Genomic DNA, 17,586 nt, shown 5'->3' on the forward strand with positions numbered 1-17,586 from the left:
ATGTGATCTCAGGATGCTGTAGATTTGTCATAGCCACCCTGGTCATATGATTTTGGGACGCCATGGGTTTGTCTGGAAACCGCCATGTACATTTAGAATGACTCTACATCGCCAGTACAAACAGATTCTCTTTCTAGGTGCCATAGATTTGGTATAGACACATCGCCAACATCATAACTACACACCTGGAAATTGAAATAAGAACACCATGAATTCATTGTCCCAGGAAGGGGAAACTTTATTGACACATTCCTGGGGTCAGATACATCACATGATCACACTGACAGAACCACAGGCACATAGACACAGGCAACAGAGCATGCACAATGTCGGCACTAGTACAGTGTATATCCACCTTTCGCAGCAATGCAGGCTGCTATTCTCCCATGGAGACGATCATAGAGATGCTGGATGTAGTCCTGTGGAACGGCTTGCCATGCCATTTCCACCTGGCGCCTCAGTTGGACCAGCGTTCGTGCTGGACGTGCAGACCGCGTGAGACGACGCTTCATCCAGTCCCAAACATGCTCAATGGGGGACAGATCCAGAGATCTTGCTGGCCAGGGTAGTTGACTTACACCTTCTAGAGCACGTTGGGTGCCACGGGATACATGCGGACGTGCATTGTCCTGTTGGAACAGCAAGTTCCCTTGCCGGTCTAGGAATGGTAGAGCGATGGGTTCGATGACGGTTTGGATGTACCGTGCACTATTCAGTGTCCCCTCGACGATCACCAGACGTGTATGGCCAGTGTAGGAGATCGCTCCCCACACCATGATGCCGGGTGTTGGCCCTGTGTGCCTCGGTCGTATGCAGTCCTGATTGTGGCGCTCACCTGCACGGCGCCAAACACGCATACGACCATCATTGGCACCAAGGCAGAAGCGACTCTCATCGCTGAAGACGACACGTCTCCATTATTCGTCCCTCCATTCACGCCTGTCGCGACACCACTGGAGGCGGGCTGCACGATGTTGGGGCGTGAGCGGAAGACGGCCTAACGGTGTGCGGGACCGTAGCCCAGCTTCATGGAGACGGTTGCGAATGGTCCTCGCCGATACCCCAGGAGCAACAGTGTCCCTAATTTGCTGGGAAGTGGCGGTGCGGTCCCCTACGGCACTGCGTAGGATCCTACGGTCTTTGCGTGCATCCGTGCGTCGCTGTGGTCCGGTCCCAGGTCGAAGGGCACGTACATCTTCCGCCGACCACTGGCGACAACATCGATGTACTGTGGAGACCTCACGCCCCACGTGTTGAGCAATTCGGCGGTATGTCCACCCAGCCTCACGCATGCCCACTATACGCCCTCGCTCAGAGTCCGTCAACTGCACATACGGTTCACGTCCACGCTGTCGCGGCATGCTACCAGTGTTAAAGACTGCGATGGAGCTCCGTATGCCACGGCAAACTGGCTGACACTGACGGCGGCGGTGCACAAATGCTGCGCAGCTAGAGCCATTCGACGGCCAACACTGCAGTTCCTGGTGTGTCCGCTGTGCCGTGCGTGTGATCATTGCTTGTACAGCCCTCTCGCAGTGTCCGGTGCAAGTATGGTGGGTCTGACACACCGGTGTCAATGTGTTCTTTTTTCCATTTCCAGGAGTGTATTTTCATTTAGTATCTATAACAAACTGGATCCTTTATCTTTGAAGAGAAAAATGATGAGGTAGTTTTGCTTCTTTGCGACCAGGGTCACAGCTTACATGCACTCATTTTTCGATATCTGGGACAACCACAACTATCTTTGAGTCTTATACAGAATTGTATCGTATTTCTGGGCCTGTTGTGGAAACTTTTTACTGAGATTGCATTGCAAAACGGCTTAATGACAACTCAGTGCCTTTGAAAGTGCCCCCAAAATACTGAATTTGAATTTACCGCAAATTAGCTATTATATCACCTACTTTTTCATTGTTTTTGTCCAGTTTTTGTATATTTACTTTCCTCTTTTCACTAGACTGGAGCTCAATTTTGCTTAGTAGTACCACTCTGACGTATTTCTTTAGTGCATGTAATGTACATACTCACACTACATTACAAACTAAAAATTCTGGTCGCTGGTTAAATGTACTAGAAAGCCAAATTTATCCAAAATATTAAAAATATATATAACACGATTCATTCTCTTCTCACTCCCTCCTCAACACACTGAAGATCTCATGGACTTACAATACTGCTGCCTCCATAACATTTACTTATGGTTCACAGTGCCGTCTGTTGAGGTGTATATCATGATTTTGATGGCATCTTATCTACTATTGTTTCATGCTTGTTAATCAAATGGTAAAGACAACAACTTGAAGATAATTCCAAAATGGCAGCTGAATTTTTTTTTACTTTGATTACAATGTGTGTGTGTTTGTGTATGTGTGTGATTTTTGTTCAAAGTTATTATGGTTCTCATTCAGTCTGTTGATTTCTTATTGACTTCTTTGCAAAACAGGACTTGGTGTGAGGATGCCAGTGTTGCGATAATAAATAAACGAAGTATTCTGAATCAGACTTGTACCGAAAATGTATTTCAGATAAATGCTGAAATTTTACTCAGTACAGCACATCATATTTTCCAGCGTAACATATTTCACAAACCCTGATTTTACATATATTTAACTTCCTCTTTACTTTCAGTTCTCTCTCTCTTTCTCCCTCCCTCTCTCTCTCTCTCTCTCTCTCTCTGTCTCTCTCTCTCTCTCTCTCTCTCTCTCTCTCTCACGCACGCGCGTGTGTGTTTTCTTTATTCTACAAAACATGTTATCCAACCAAGAGTGGAATGTTTCACGAACATTTTGATTTTGTATAAAACACCAGTCTGTTTCAATGTATTACATAGTACCCCATGGGAAATAAATTCGTTTAAACTAACTGGCCTTATATTAAGCGGGTGAGAGCTGTCAGAAATATATAAAAAGAAAAAAAATCCGTTTTCTACCAGCATTTTGTTAGATTCACCACTGTCAAAGGAAAAGGCCATTTTTTGAGCTGTGGGTTTCTTGCCTCTTATGCACACAGATACCAAGAAATGTCTGAAGCAGGTGACCAAAAACTTTGCTTAAGCTTCTTACAAATTTTGCACACATAATAATAGATTATAATATTTATTCAAAATGCAACCAAAACAGCACAGTACGCTATCGGTACATTAACGTATGCATACAACACCAACTTTTCTCCGTCCATGTATTTCACTTTGTACCTGTAGCAAATACAATAATTGTCTATTGCTGTTCCGAACAAACGAATGGTGAAAACGCAACAAATACCTGTAATATTAGATGTTTCGACCTAAGTCGCACGCACAAAAAAAACCGCGTCTTCCCGAGATCACGTGACACTCGCAGAGTAATGTTGACCAGATGCGTAGATCTCAATGCTCACTCCAGAGATATTATTAATTTATGTCTGGCCCCCCAAGGAGATTTCAATAATGAATATTCTAACCTCCTTGTCTAGACCGGCTACAGTTTGAACTTTCATTTGTTCAGTGTTTATAAACAGCTGTGTCTGAAGTATGTCAAGTTTTCGGTGTAACTTTCGCGCACCATTTTGCTACAACGCGTCGAAATAACGCTTGAAGTCATACTGCTGAATGAATCTGGCACAAAGGCTCATATACCTTCAGACGGACAGTAGATGTTCGTTTGCATAAGCTGTTTTATGCTATCATTTACAGACGACGGACATATTTGTGCCTCTTAAAACTGAAAAAGAATGAACAGTAGAGCAAACGAACATTTTAGGAAATCATAGTGGATAAATTTGAACGAGAAAGTTGCAGGTGTTTAAATGTACGTGTTAGTAGCTGTTACCGTATTATAGTCAGTATTTACGAAGTGCAAACGCAAAAGTAAAATTAATACTAACTCGAAAAATAATTTTAATAAGCTAGGCCTCGCGAATACTTGATTTATTTGCAGCGTATATGCCGTAATGTTCAATTTTCTGCTGTTCCAAGTTGCCTGGAGGTAAATCGCCTAGGGGTTGCGGTTCTCCCATACATTGCAGTACTCAGTCACTCTTTTGATTTAGCCCACTAGATACTTCAGCCCATTGTGTATCGTTAGAAGCATTGTGTTGCACGTTTTAATATCACTTGTTATTACATGTTCTTTAGTTATGCTTTCTCGAATGTTTATTCCAGGTTCTTTTTATTATTTGTTGTTGGTGTGTTGGGCTGTTTATTAATAGACAACCATCAATAACGTGTTACATCATAAAGAGGATACTCTTTTTTTCCTAGCTAGCATGGGTGCATGCTGATGAAATTACTGTAACAACAACGTTATTAAAATTTCTTTTTTAATATTTGTGACCTTATAGTTATTAACTGTATGTGTAGTCTGTGCTGTCATAGGTTAAGCATGTGTAGATCAGACAGAAATATGCCTTTCATATCATATTAATAGATTGTAGTAGTCAGTGCTCCAAACAGCTTTCATAAAATTTTTAATTTAACTGTCAGGTGTCAGTTGCTTTTAATGTAAAAATGTAGTCCACAGCCATCATGCCATTGCACTTTTTATTGTTATATTTTGTTTTCTTAATTTCCAATTTCTTAGCTCATTCGTAAATGTTACAGAAATTTTAAACGACAGTAGAAACTGACCTGCATATATATCACTGGAAGTGTCATTGTAAATTCTGTGTTCTATGCAAATAATATTTGTGTAATAAAAGTTTTTCGTCCTGTTGAGTAAAGTTCCTGGTCAACAAAACAAAGATCTAATAGTTATATTTGCTGTAGCAAGTGTATTTTTGTAGGACATACATTAAGATAATCTCTGTCTCCCTAATGTTAAGATTAGAAAAAGCGATTTTTCGATAAAGGAATCTTGTCTTTTTGTGTTGTACATACCATAAAGTGGTCTGCATTTGGGAACTGGAAATCATTTTGTTTCTAGCTGTAATCTTGACAAGCCATAATTACTGAGAGAACTATGTAAGGAATCCAGTGTTATTTTAGAATCCAGAACATCAAAGAATCATGTAAGGCATCAGGTGTACTTTTAGAATTCAGAGCATCAAAGGATGTTTTTCCTCTTGTAACAAGTACTCTCTTAAGGAGTTTGTTATTTTCATTTGTTCACCATTTAACTCGGTCATTCTCAAAGCAGCTTTTTGAAAATTAGTTTTGGTAAATATTAATAATTACCAGTCCTTCAATCATTTAGACCTTGTAAATAACAAAACACTCAAGACAGTAGTAGAGTTTACAAATATTGACAACTTTGAATGTTAAAATATATTTAACACATTGACTGCTCAAAAATTGCTCTGAGCACTATGCGACTTAACTTCTGAGGTTATCAGTCGCCTAGAACTTAGAACTAATTAAACCTAACTAACCTAAGAACATCACACACATCCAGGCCCGAGGCAGGATTCGAACCTGCGACCATAGCGGTCGCTCGGTTCCAGACTGTAGTTCCTAGAACCGCGCGGTCATTGACGCCACAAGGTCGTTGGCAGGGTAGCAGAGCCACCTGCTGTGGCTACTGTTAGCCACACTACAGGCAACATGTTAATTTAAAAGGACGTCTCTTCTATATGCTTGTATTGTATGAGTTCTGCTGTATGTACGAACTTAGTGGTTTGTAAAATTTTTTAAAGTGATAATCCACCTTAATATACAGTTTATATTGTTTGATATTTGTTAAGGAAACTCTGGAATTATTCGTATTCATAAAGGTCATGAGTTGAGACAAATGCCATCTGTTATATTGGACAACTTATTTCATGATTTTGTTGTAATAATAATGTTCCGCAAAACATATTCTAGAAAAGTGTTATTTCTTAAAAGTGGCAACAGCAGTGTACGTTTCATAGCCTGTGAAGAAGCAAACCTATGTAACTAAATGAATCTTTGTGCTGTACTGGCACTTGAGCAAAATATGTTTGTCTTATTTGGGCAGAGTCATGTCCTACCTGTAGTGCAATTATGGTATACCATGGCTCTTCTGTTGCATGCTGCTGTTGGCAATTTATCATTGGTTGTAGCCAATTAGTTGATATTATATGGTATCCAATGAAAGTTTCTAGATCTTATAATCAGGCTTGTAACAAATATTATGCTGTGTTTTCTCGGATATGTCATGATTTCTGAAGTGGCTGTTAGGTGTAACATAATGGAATAGCTTAAATTGCTGTGAGTGAAATCAGCAGTAATGACATTTATAGTCTTTGTTGCTATAAATATTTTTCTGAATGTGTCATGATTTACAAGGCTATGGCTAGGGTTGGACCTAACAGCAGAGCTTAAATTGCTTTGAGTGAAACAGAATACCAGCTGACTTCCTAATAAATCATAGGAAATTACAAGTGTGCATGGTTATTCATATCTGACTCTTTGATTTGTTGTGTTTATTCATCATATGAAACTTTATCTTCAGCAGCACCCTTCAGAAATGCTGTGGTACATTGTAAGTGCATGTTTTCTGAGTTCTGCCATCGAAGCTATGCAAGTACACATCAGAGGTGAATGACAGCTGTGTTTACCATCACTACTCCCTATGGTTCCTAACTCATAGTCGGTCTTATGTAGTGAGGCCGTCTTGCTTAAATACTTCATGTTTTGACAGTGTCTGGAAGAGTTAAGAGATGTGGTATCGAGTTGTACTCATGAATTTAATCTGTTATTTATGCACACAACACCAACTGTTCAAAGTAAATGACACCATCCACAATATCTTCTGTTTTGATGACACTGTAACCAAAGAATAAAAGAAAAATATTTCTCCATAAAAGTAGAACTCATTTCTTTGTGATTCACCCCTTATATAGGGAATTTTCAGTTGCAGAACAGTAAGTGAAATGCTTGCCTGAGGGTACTTCCCACTGTATTAATTATTTGTGCTCCTTTTCATTCCATTCACTTACTAAGCATGAGGGAAGCACTAATGTAAATGCTGTAATTAATCTAACATTATCCACATGCTCCCTATGGGAATTACACATATAGGAGTTTGTAGTATATGCCTAGATTCATCATTTAAGGTCATTCCTTGAACTTCGTTAGCAGGCTTTCTCAGGATAGTATGCATCTATTTGGAAGTTTCTGACAGTTCACTTTTTTCAGCACCTTCGTGATGCTTTTCCGTGCAGCAAACAAATCTGTGACAATTTTTGCTGCCCTTCTGTTTAGACATTCAATATCTTGTGTTAGTCTTATGTAAGGGTCCCACACACTTGAAAAATATTCTGAGATGGGTCCCACAATGTCTTGTGAGCATTTCTCTTTGTAGGCTGATTGCATTTCCCTAACGGTCTAACAGTGAACTAAATTCTGTCAGCTGTTTTACTTACAACTTAGTATATGTGTCCATTCTATTTCGTATACCTATAAATTGTTGTATCCAAACATTTGTGTGAGTTGATTAATTCCAGTAGTTAGTCATTAATACTGTAGTCATAGGTATTACATTTTGTGTGTGTGTGTGTGTGTGTGTGTGTGTGTGTGTGTGTGTGTGTGTGTGTGTGTGTGTGTGTGTGTGTGTAATGCACAAGTTTACATTTCTGAGTATTTAAAGCAAGTTGCCAGTGTTTCCACCTCTTTGAAACCTTACTAAGATTTGAGTGGGTAATTGTGCAGCATTTTGAGACAATACTTCATTATGAATAGCTGTATCATCCTTTTTAAAAAGAAAAAAAAATCTGAGGTGGCTAGTAATATTGTCTGCAGGGTGATTAGTGTAGAATATGAATAGCAAGGGTCCCAACACACTTCCCTGAGGCCCATTCAAAGTTATTTCTTTATCTGCCGATGACATATTTCCAAGATATCCTGCTGCGTTCTCCCTACCAAGAAATTTTCAGTCCAGTGACAAACACTTTTGGTAATAAGTGTAGGTGTTGTGCTGATTCAAATGCTTCTCAGAAATCAAGAAATATTACATCTACCTGTCATCCTCACTCCAATTTTTAAAATGTCATATGAGAAAAATGCAAGTGAAGTTTCAAATGGTCGATGTTTTCGGAATCCATGCTGGTTGGCATGGAGGTGGTCATTCTGTTTGAGGAACTTCATTGTGTTTGAATTCAGAATATATTTTAAGATTCTACTACAAATATATGTGAAGGATACTGGTGACCTGTGCGTTTTTCCAACTAGTGGGCACAGTTTTTTTTTGTATGAGGCATCTACAATGGATTATGATTAAATGAGGAAACAGAACATATCACATAAAACTCTTTCATACATGGAGACAGGTGAATAGGAAGAGGTGGACCTGGCCTCCTTATTTTTTTGGACCTACGTCCCATTAGATTTGTCCACATATGGACATTTGAAAGTTCTTGTATATCAAACCCTTGTAGAAGATTCAAAGAATCTTCATCTTGTGGAATGCCGCAGAACCGTGTGTCCATGCTCCAGGGTTGCATCTGTATCTCCGGAATTCAATACAGTGCTAGAATGACACATGTAACAGTGCAAAAGGAGGAAATAGTTCCAACGTGGAAATAAAATGCATAGGGATGCCTGTATGTACCACAGCTTAGTTTTTTTTTCTGTGAGTTATTTCTCTTAGAAGTGTGGCTTTACCTTTGTATTATACCCTGCGTAAAGCTACAGGTTTGTGAAATCTGTACAAAAGCACTATATACACTTCACTTGATCTATATAGGTCAACCAAAACACACACAGGTACGACAGTGCAATGGAATCTGTCACTTCCCTTCACCTATGCAGTTCAGGATACCAACACACACATAGCTATGAGAACATATTGAAATCAGACAGTTCCCGTTACCTATAAAGCTCAAAAACAACTAATGATACCAATAAAATTTAAATCAAGTACTTCCCCAAAGATATGTAAATCAACCCTAACTGCCAATACCAAAACATCAACCACCAACACATGCAGTAAATACCACCAACCAAAGAACACAGAAATACCCCACCAACCATCATAACACAAGAAAAATACAACCAAAAAAGTGACTTCTTACCACAAGAGAGTTCTGGCTCTACACATAAGGTCAGACACCACAATCACACACAGCCTTAAAAAAAAAACCTCCCAACCCACCCACAACCTACCAACCTCCCCCACTCCCAACCCAACCTCCACCCTTCCCCCAAAATCAAAGATCCATCAACAAAGAAAAACCAAAAAATAAACAGATCTCAATCACACACTACAACTCAAAAGCAACTGCAACAAAACAGAACCTCCACAACATAATCATAAAACAACCACCATCCCCCACCCACCTACCTCCACAAACATTACCAACAACCCCCGGCTGAGCCACAGCACGCCTGCTCCCCCCCCCCCCCCCCCCACCACAACACATCCTTAACCAACCACCTTCGGCCTATACATTTCACCAATAGCCCTTTAAAAAAAATGAAAAATGCAAAAGTCTCCAGGGACCCTCTTCCGCCAACAATACTCATCTAAATCAGACTGAAGGTTAGAAGAATGCCACTTCCCCCTCCCAATAACTGACTTAACCCCCCCCCCCCAACCCCCTCTATTGTATTTGTACATGCCCCAGTCTCATAAATCTTGAATTCTAAACTGTGGTTAACAACTAAATGATCATACCCCCTCTGGCCCAAAATGCCTATAAGATGAAAAAGCATCAGAAACTATTGTGCTACCCTCCTCTACAAATTCCTCAATAAATCCCACCAATTCCCTTTTCATGCGCCCCTCCAAAATCCTAAAAACACACACTGAAAAACCACGGCCCAGATACAACAGCCTCTCACAGCCGTAAACCAACCAGAGACTTACCCCTCCCATACTTTCTCTTCCCAAACTGCTACTCGTCAACCTGCACAACCACCCCAGGCACATCCAACTTACCCTGTACTTAATATAGTAAAAACTTCCCTACAAAATTAAAACCAGTCATAAACTGTCCTCTCACTAACATGTCACATGTGTACAAAAACTATGGGAGGATCCATAACAAAAATAATACGTCATCAACACCATCTCTCGCATGCCCAACCTAGACCTGTCGAACCAGGTGCTATGCCTTATGGAGGGCCATAAGTTGTCCCTACAGCACCGCCACATGTCGCAGTCCGTGATCCGAGTCACCAGAACTCTGGTCAACCACATGTTCTGCCGACACATGCCGCACTTCAGCCAACAGCCCTAATAATTGTAAGAATTTTATCAGGGACATCATATCATCCCCCATTTGTGCATGCAAACGAGAACTATCATATTTATCCATCCTATCCATACCTAACAAAAGCAGCCAGAAATTAAACTGAACGACTCGTAACACAACATTCAGCAAACAGCACTACAGTAACATAGACGCAACAAAAACTTAATTCTTAACTCACTGAAACCAGTTTCTAGTGACGACCAGTCACAAACAACGCCTGAACAGATCAAGCAGAAACACCAAAATGAACCCAATACACCACATAACACACTAACCACTGACTGCAACAAAATGACATCTACAAAAAGAACACACTCATAAACTAAACTCCGCACCTTCGTGACGTCACACACACCACCACCCTTATGTCACGGGTCAAAGCAGATGGATGGGATCGGACACCTCCATTGACCCATGTATTTTGCATCACTGTGTTAAGTTATATTTGTAACAATTCAGTTTAAAAAAATTGTAAGTTTCATCCTTGACTTAGTACCAATATTTCAAGAGACTATTACTGTAACAGACATATTGTGATAGTAAAATAGTTCATGGGAGAAGGAATCTTAATAGGTATGGTAATTAATAAAATGTTAATAATAAAAAGTAACTAACCTGTGGGAATTGTGTAATTCAAATGCAAATAAGATTCACAGTTATTGTGTATTATATGTATTCATTACTTCATTTGCTCTATATTAAATGAGTTGTCAGTTATGGACACTAAGGAGGGTGGCAATTATTCTGGTAATCCTGGAATTTTCAGGGAATCACATTTAATGTGGAAAATCAGGGAATTCTGGGTTTTTAACCTTGTACTGAAATTTAATTTTATTGACTTATGAAAGTCACAAATTTTAATCTTCATCATTAGCGTACTGCCAAAAGGCAGGTTTTCACATTGTAGTTCTCCGGGCTGTCTGGTCTTCTGCCATCCTCTTCAGGTCCGCATAATTTCCTCTTCCTTTTATGTTGTCTATCATCTTGTATCTCCTTCTTCCTCTCTGTCTTCTCCCACAAACCAGTCCTTCCAAAGCATCTGCTATCAAGCACTCCCTTCTCAATGAATGTCCCAACCAGTTCTTTCTCTTATAATCTTCAGCAGACGTCTTCTCTCACTAAACCTTTCCAATACTCTTTCATTACTCACTCTTTCCATCCAGCTTATCCTCGCCACCCTCCTCCACATCCACATCTCAAATGCTTCTAACCTTTTTTCATCCTCACGTCTCAGTATCCGTGTTTCTGACCCATATCATGTCACACTCCAGACAAAATATTTGCCAAGCGTTTTCCTTAAACTTTTATCTAATTTGCCACATAACAGTCTTCTCTTTCTGTTGAGTGCCTCCTTTGCTATGGCGGTTTGAGTTTTCACCTCCTGGTGACATCTCAAGTCTTCAGTTATTGTACTTCCAAGATATTTAAATGTACTTTCTTGGCTAATTGTAGCTTGTCCTATTTTAATGTTGGACAGTCTGTGTCTTGTACTGATGACCATACTCTTTGTTTTTGCTGTGTTCATTTGCATCCCATATTGCACACAAGCTCCATTCAGATCTTTCAGCGTGTTATTCGCTGTCTGCTCACTTTCTGCCATTAATACCACATCATCAGCAAATCTTATACATTCTATTCTCTTTTCACCAATACATATTCCTCTTTTCCCATCTAAGCCTTTAGCAATAATCTCTTCAAGGTATGCTTTAAACAACAGTGGTGAGAGGCAACAACATTGTCTAACATCTCGTCCAATGCTGCTTCCTTCTGACATTCCATTTCCAATCCTTATCCTTACTTTCTGGTGTAAATATAGATTCTCTATTAGACATCTCTCTTTCTAATCTACTCCTTTCCTCTTCAAAATATCCATCAGCTTATTCCACTGACCTATGTCAAAATCCTTTTCTAAATCTATAAAAACAGCAAAGATTTCTCTACCTTTCTCCATATAGCTTTCCCCTATAGTTCTTAACATGCCAATAGCATCTCTTGTTCCTTTTCCTCTTCCAAATCCGAACTGCTCCTCTGCAATCCCTCTTATCTAGCTTGCCATAATGCCTTCTGTTCAACACTCTCAGCAACACCTTAGCTGCATGAGAAATTAGACTGATAGTCCTGTGCTCATCACATCTTTTAGTGTTTCTCTTTTTCTCTACTGGTATAATAACTGGTGCAAGGAAGTCCTCAGGCCATTCTCCTTCATCATATATCTCATTACAGGGGTAGACTATTACTTTTCTTGCCTTGTTTCCCAGATTCTTCAATAGTCCTGCTGGCAAATCATCAATTCCACATGCCTTCCTATTCTACATCTCCTTCAGTGCCTTTTCTACATCTGCTTCCAAGATGGTAAGGCCCTTTCCATCTTCCAGCACAAATTTCTCTGCTTCAACCTTAATTTCGCTTTGTATTTCATCGCCCTTACACAGACATTCAATATATTCTTGCCATCTGTTCAAAACACGCGTGGTTCTTCTGCTGGAGTACAAATCCACTCTTTCTATTTCCATGTTATGCTTCTTTTTTTTTACATTCAAAAACTATCTCACTAGCCAGTCTATACAATATTTTGTACTTTCCATCTTTCTCCATTTTCTCTGTTTTATCACATTTCTGTTTCATCCATTTTTCCCTTGCTTCTTCAGTTTCTCTTCTTAATTCATTATTCAGCTTCCTGTACATCTTTTTTCCTTCTTCAGTTTCTACGTTTTTCCACTTTCTTCGCTCTTCCAACCTTTGCATAACGTTTTCTTTTTTCCATTCTTTCCTGGTACTTTGGGATACTCTAATTCCTAGTACTTCTTTGGCAGAATCCACGAGTCCTTCCCTCATTTTTATCCGTTTGTCATTAACCTTTCATCAACACTACCTCTTTACCATTTTTTTCATAAATCTGTTTTCCAAATCTGATGCCTCTCCTAGCTCTTTGAGTCTTTCTATGTTTAGTCTTTCTTTTGCTTTACCTCTCCAGACCCTTTTCAACTTCACTTGTATTTCTCCCACTACTAGGTTGTGGTCTGAATTCTGCTCCTGGATAAGCTTCGGCATTCTTCAAACAGTTTCCAAACATTGTTTCAATATCAGGATGTAGTCCAAATGATATCTTTCCCATTCAGATTTGATATCCATGTGTAACATTTCCTTTTGTGGTGTTCAAATAATGTGTAAACCACTGCTAATGAATTTTCTTTACAGAATCTAATTAGTCATTCACCTCTCTCATTTCTTATTCCTAATCCAAATTTTACTACTTTATCTCACCCCCCCCCCCCCCCCTCTTCGTCTGGAAGCTACAGCACCATGTTAGCCTCTCCGTGTCCCATGAAAAACATGGCTACGCAAACTTGTGACTTACAGTTCAGTCCAATGTTGGCAGAGTCACCTCGCCTTCAAGCTGACACTTGGTCTCCCGCTTCCCGGGCTGTAGATTCTGCTACCTGTTCTTTGCCCTCATCGGCAAAGATGGTTGCAATGCAGCCAGTGAACCATCAATTCAAAAAGGGATATTCCCACGAAGATTTCTTGCGTACCCCGAGTTTGCGGCCGTCTGGCTCTTCTGCCAATTGCCAAAAGCCAAAACAATCATCCAAAGGCAAACAGTCTTCCACCTCTCTGACTCATTGGCCCTCTTCGACTCGTTGGTCCCTTTCAACTGACCGACACCGGGCAAGTTCCATCGATCCTGCTGAGTTGATGGACGAAGATCCTCCAACTGTGGATTCTAGTGGCCGTCCTTCCTCGACGGCTCGCCCTAAGCGGCTGATGAGGTGAGTGTTTCTTCTCAATTCTCTGGTGTCCCTAAATTTTATGGCCCTTTTGCAATGGAATATCTGTGGCCTTTGTTCTAACAGGGTGGACCTCCAGCTACTCCTGCGACCGCAATGTCCGCTTATAGTCTGTCTCCAAGAAACCAAGCTATGTCCTCAAGACCATTTTGTTCTTACCCATTTTACTTCGCTACAAATGGACCTTCCTCTTATGGCAGGGATTCCTGCTCATGGTGGGGTCATGGTGCTTCTAAGAGGTGATGTTTGTCAGCTTACTGCTCAGCTTCCTACACCCTTTCTGCTCCTTGGTGACACCAATGCCCATCATCATCTTTGGGGCTCGCCTGTCGCCTGCCCGAGAGGTTCTCTTTTGGCAGATCTTCTTAATCATCTTAATCTCGTGTGCCTTAACACCGGCAAAGCCACATTTCTGTCTGATTCCACGCACACTTATTCCCACTTAGACCTCTCGATCTGTTCTTCCCAGCTCGCTTGACGTCTCGAGTGGTGTGCTCTTTGCGATACTTATCCGAGTGACCACTTCCCATGTGTGACTCACCTATACAATCGTACCCCGTCACAGCGGCTCGCTCATTGGAAATCCTCTCTTGCTGACTGAAGGCTATATTCCTCCTTGACAGTCTTTGACGATCGACCGTTTCCCAGCTGCGATGATTGGGTTGAGCACCTTGTGGACGTTATTTTGTTGGCTGCCGAATCCTCTATCCCTCGTACTACTACTTCTCCCCATTGGGTCCCAGTCCCTTGGTGGACTGTGGAGTGCGGCAGTGCGATTTGTGCCCGACGATGTGCGCTTCATGTTTTTCGCCGTCATCCTATGTTAACAAACTGCATCCACTACAAGCAACTATGTGCGCAGTGCCGTCGCACTATAAAGGAAAGCACGAAAGCATGCTGTGTTTCCTTCACCAGCTCATTTAATAGATTTACTCTGTCTTCTGTCGTTTGTGGTGGCCTGCACCGGATTTCTGGGACTACCATCCACCCCCCAATTTCTGGTCTGACTGTGAAGGGTAATGTTATAGTCGACCCTGTTGATGTTTCCAACGCTTTGGGTTGGTACTTTGTGGAGGTTTCGAGCTTCACACACTACCATCCTACCTTCCTTCCTCGGAAATAGGCCTAGGAGGCTCATGCAGTATCTTTTCTCTCTTTGAATCGAGAATGCTACAATACTCTTTTTACTATGAGGGAGCTCGAGCGTGCTCTCTCCTCATCCAGGTCTTCTGCTCCTGGGCCTGATACAATCTACGTCCTCATACTGCAGAATCTTTCTCCTGTGGGAAAACGCTTTCTCCTCAACACCTGCAACCGTATTTGGACTGTCGGTGTATTTCCCATGCTCTGGCGTGAAGCTACTATTGTTCCCCTACCTAAGCCTGGTAAAGATAAATCTCTTCCTTCCAGCTATCGTCCCGTTTCCCGTACCAGCAGCGTTTGTAAGTTGATGGAACACATGGTCAATGGTCGATTAGTGTGGTGGCTAGAGTCACATCATCTTCTCACTAATGTTCAGTGTGGGTTCTGAAAGGACACCTTCACAGTTGATCATCTCGTCAGTGTCAACATTCATCATGAACAGTTTTCTGCAGAAGTGACGAACAGTGGCCGGTTTCTTTGATTTGGAGAAAGCGTATGATACCTGTTGGTGGACAGGCATTCTACCCACTATGCACACATGGGGCCTCCGCGGTCGTCTTCCCACTTTCATCTGGGAATTTTTAACGGACTGAGTTTTCTGGATGCGTGTGGGTTCCTCCTTATACCACACATTTTCAGAGGAGAATGGCGTGCCTCAGGGCTCCGTACTGAGTGTCGTCCTCTTTGCCATAGCCATCAACCCCATTGTGGACTGCTTTCCAGCTGGCATTTCCTGCTCTCTTTTCGTTGACGACTTTGCTGTTTATTGCAGCTCCCAGCAGATGTGTCTCCTACAAAGCTGTCTTCAGCATTGTCTGGACTGCCTCTATTTGATGAGTGTCACAAATGGTTTCTGCTTTTCTGTTATCAAATCTGTTTGCGTCGACTTCTGGTGGTACAAGGCATTTCTTCTACTGTCCTTGTGACTGGGCCAAAATGCTCTCCCGTTCTTGGATGCAACAAAGTTCTTAGGGCCTACATTTGATAGGAAACTCAGTTGGTCACTCCATGTGTCCTACCTGGCGGCACGCTGCACTCAGTCCCTCAGTGTCCTTCATGTATTCAGTGGTACCTCTTGGGTGGCTGACCAGACTGTACTCCTCCGCCTCTATCGATCTCTTATCCGCTCCACGTTGGATTATGGATGCATTTTCTACTTCTGTGCACGGCCTTCTATCTTACGCCGTCTAAATACAATACACCATTTGGGTATCTGTCTCGCCGCTGGTGCCTTTCATACCAGCCCTGTTGAGAGTCTCTACGCAGAAGCCGGTGAACTACCACTGTCATACCGGCGCGACATCCTACTCAGTAGGTGTGTGTGTGTGTGTGTGTGTGTGTGTGTGTGTGTGTGTGTGTGTGTGTGTGTGTGTGTGTGTGTGTGTGTGTGTCGGCTTTCTTCCATGCCAGGCCGATGTACGTTTCTTTTCTGCGGCCTCCCGGCGTCCGCTTTTGTCACCTGATTCAGCAGCTGCAGATCACACTGCCTGCCACTTTCTGAATGGGAGAGAGCCCTTCACCACCTTGGCTTCAGACACAGGTTTGTGTTCATTTTGACCTCGGCTCATTCCCAAAGGATTTGACTCCTGAGCTGACCTATCACTGCAAATTTCTTGAACTTTGCTCACAACTTGCCAATAGCATATTCTTCTACACTGATGGTTCGAAGTCCGCCCACGGTGTTGGCTGTGCTTTTGTCGTTGTGGCTGATAAGTTTCAATACTGGCTTCTCGACCAGCGCACAGCTTTTACAGCAGAACTTTTTGCCCTCTATCAGGCTGTTCACTACATTTGTAAGTACCAGCTTACCCGCTGTGTGATTTGCTCTGACTCCCACAGTGCACTTCAGAGTCTAAATGATCCCAATCCAGTCCACCCCATCATTTGACGGATCCAGGACTGCCTCCATTTGTTGCCAGATGGGGGGAGTCCAAGTGATGTTCATGTGGGTTCCTGACCATGTTGGTTTGCCTGGGAATGACGCTGATGATACTGCAGCCAAGGCCACCGCCCATCTCGGTCGGCCTGCCTCTTACTCTGTTCCCTCACAAGGTATTTGTACTTTTCTCTATCAGTGTATCACATTACCATTAGTGCTCCCTTCGTGGGAGCAAACTCAGAGAAGTGAAACCTCTCCCAACAGCCTGGTCGACTTCCTCCCGGCCGTCTCGCCGTGAGGAAGTAATGTTAGCTTGATTGTGAATAGGGCACTGCTGCTTTAGTCACCGCCATTTGCTGAGTGGCGACCCTGCACCCAGTTGTCCTTTCTGTAGCCAGCCATTAACAGTCAGATATTTTCTGATCGTCTGCCCCTATTTTAGCCACTTATGTCTCGGGGTCGGGCTGCCGCCCGCTTTGCCGGACATTGTAGCAGATGACGTGCAAGCTGTGGCTCGCGTTTTAAGTTTTTTAAAAGCAGTAAAATGGCAAACGAGATTTGATTTCTGCCTGGTGACTCCGGTTTCTTGTCGACGTTATTTAGTTACTCTTCCGTAACGTCTTGATGTTTTAGATTTGTTTTTTTCTT

The 17,586-nt window shown here is 42.0% G+C and overlaps 1 protein-coding gene across 9 annotated transcripts in view; it reads left to right on the forward strand.

The window, feature by feature from the left end:
- Positions 1 to 3,397: 3,397 nt before the first annotated feature.
- The window catches only part of LOC126268079 (uncharacterized), a 422,439-nt gene continuing 408,250 nt past the window's right edge, over positions 3,398 to 17,586 (forward strand). For all 9 annotated transcript variants that reach the window (XR_007549078.1, XR_007549079.1, XR_007549077.1 and 6 more), the window contains exon 1: positions 3,398 to 3,785. The gene's annotated coding sequence lies outside the window, so the exon portion shown is untranslated. The remainder of the gene's footprint in view (positions 3,786 to 17,586) is intronic.

This window comes from Schistocerca gregaria, chromosome 4 (assembly GCF_023897955.1).
Source record: "Schistocerca gregaria isolate iqSchGreg1 chromosome 4, iqSchGreg1.2, whole genome shotgun sequence".
Lineage (NCBI taxonomy): Eukaryota > Metazoa > Arthropoda > Insecta > Orthoptera > Acrididae > Schistocerca > Schistocerca gregaria.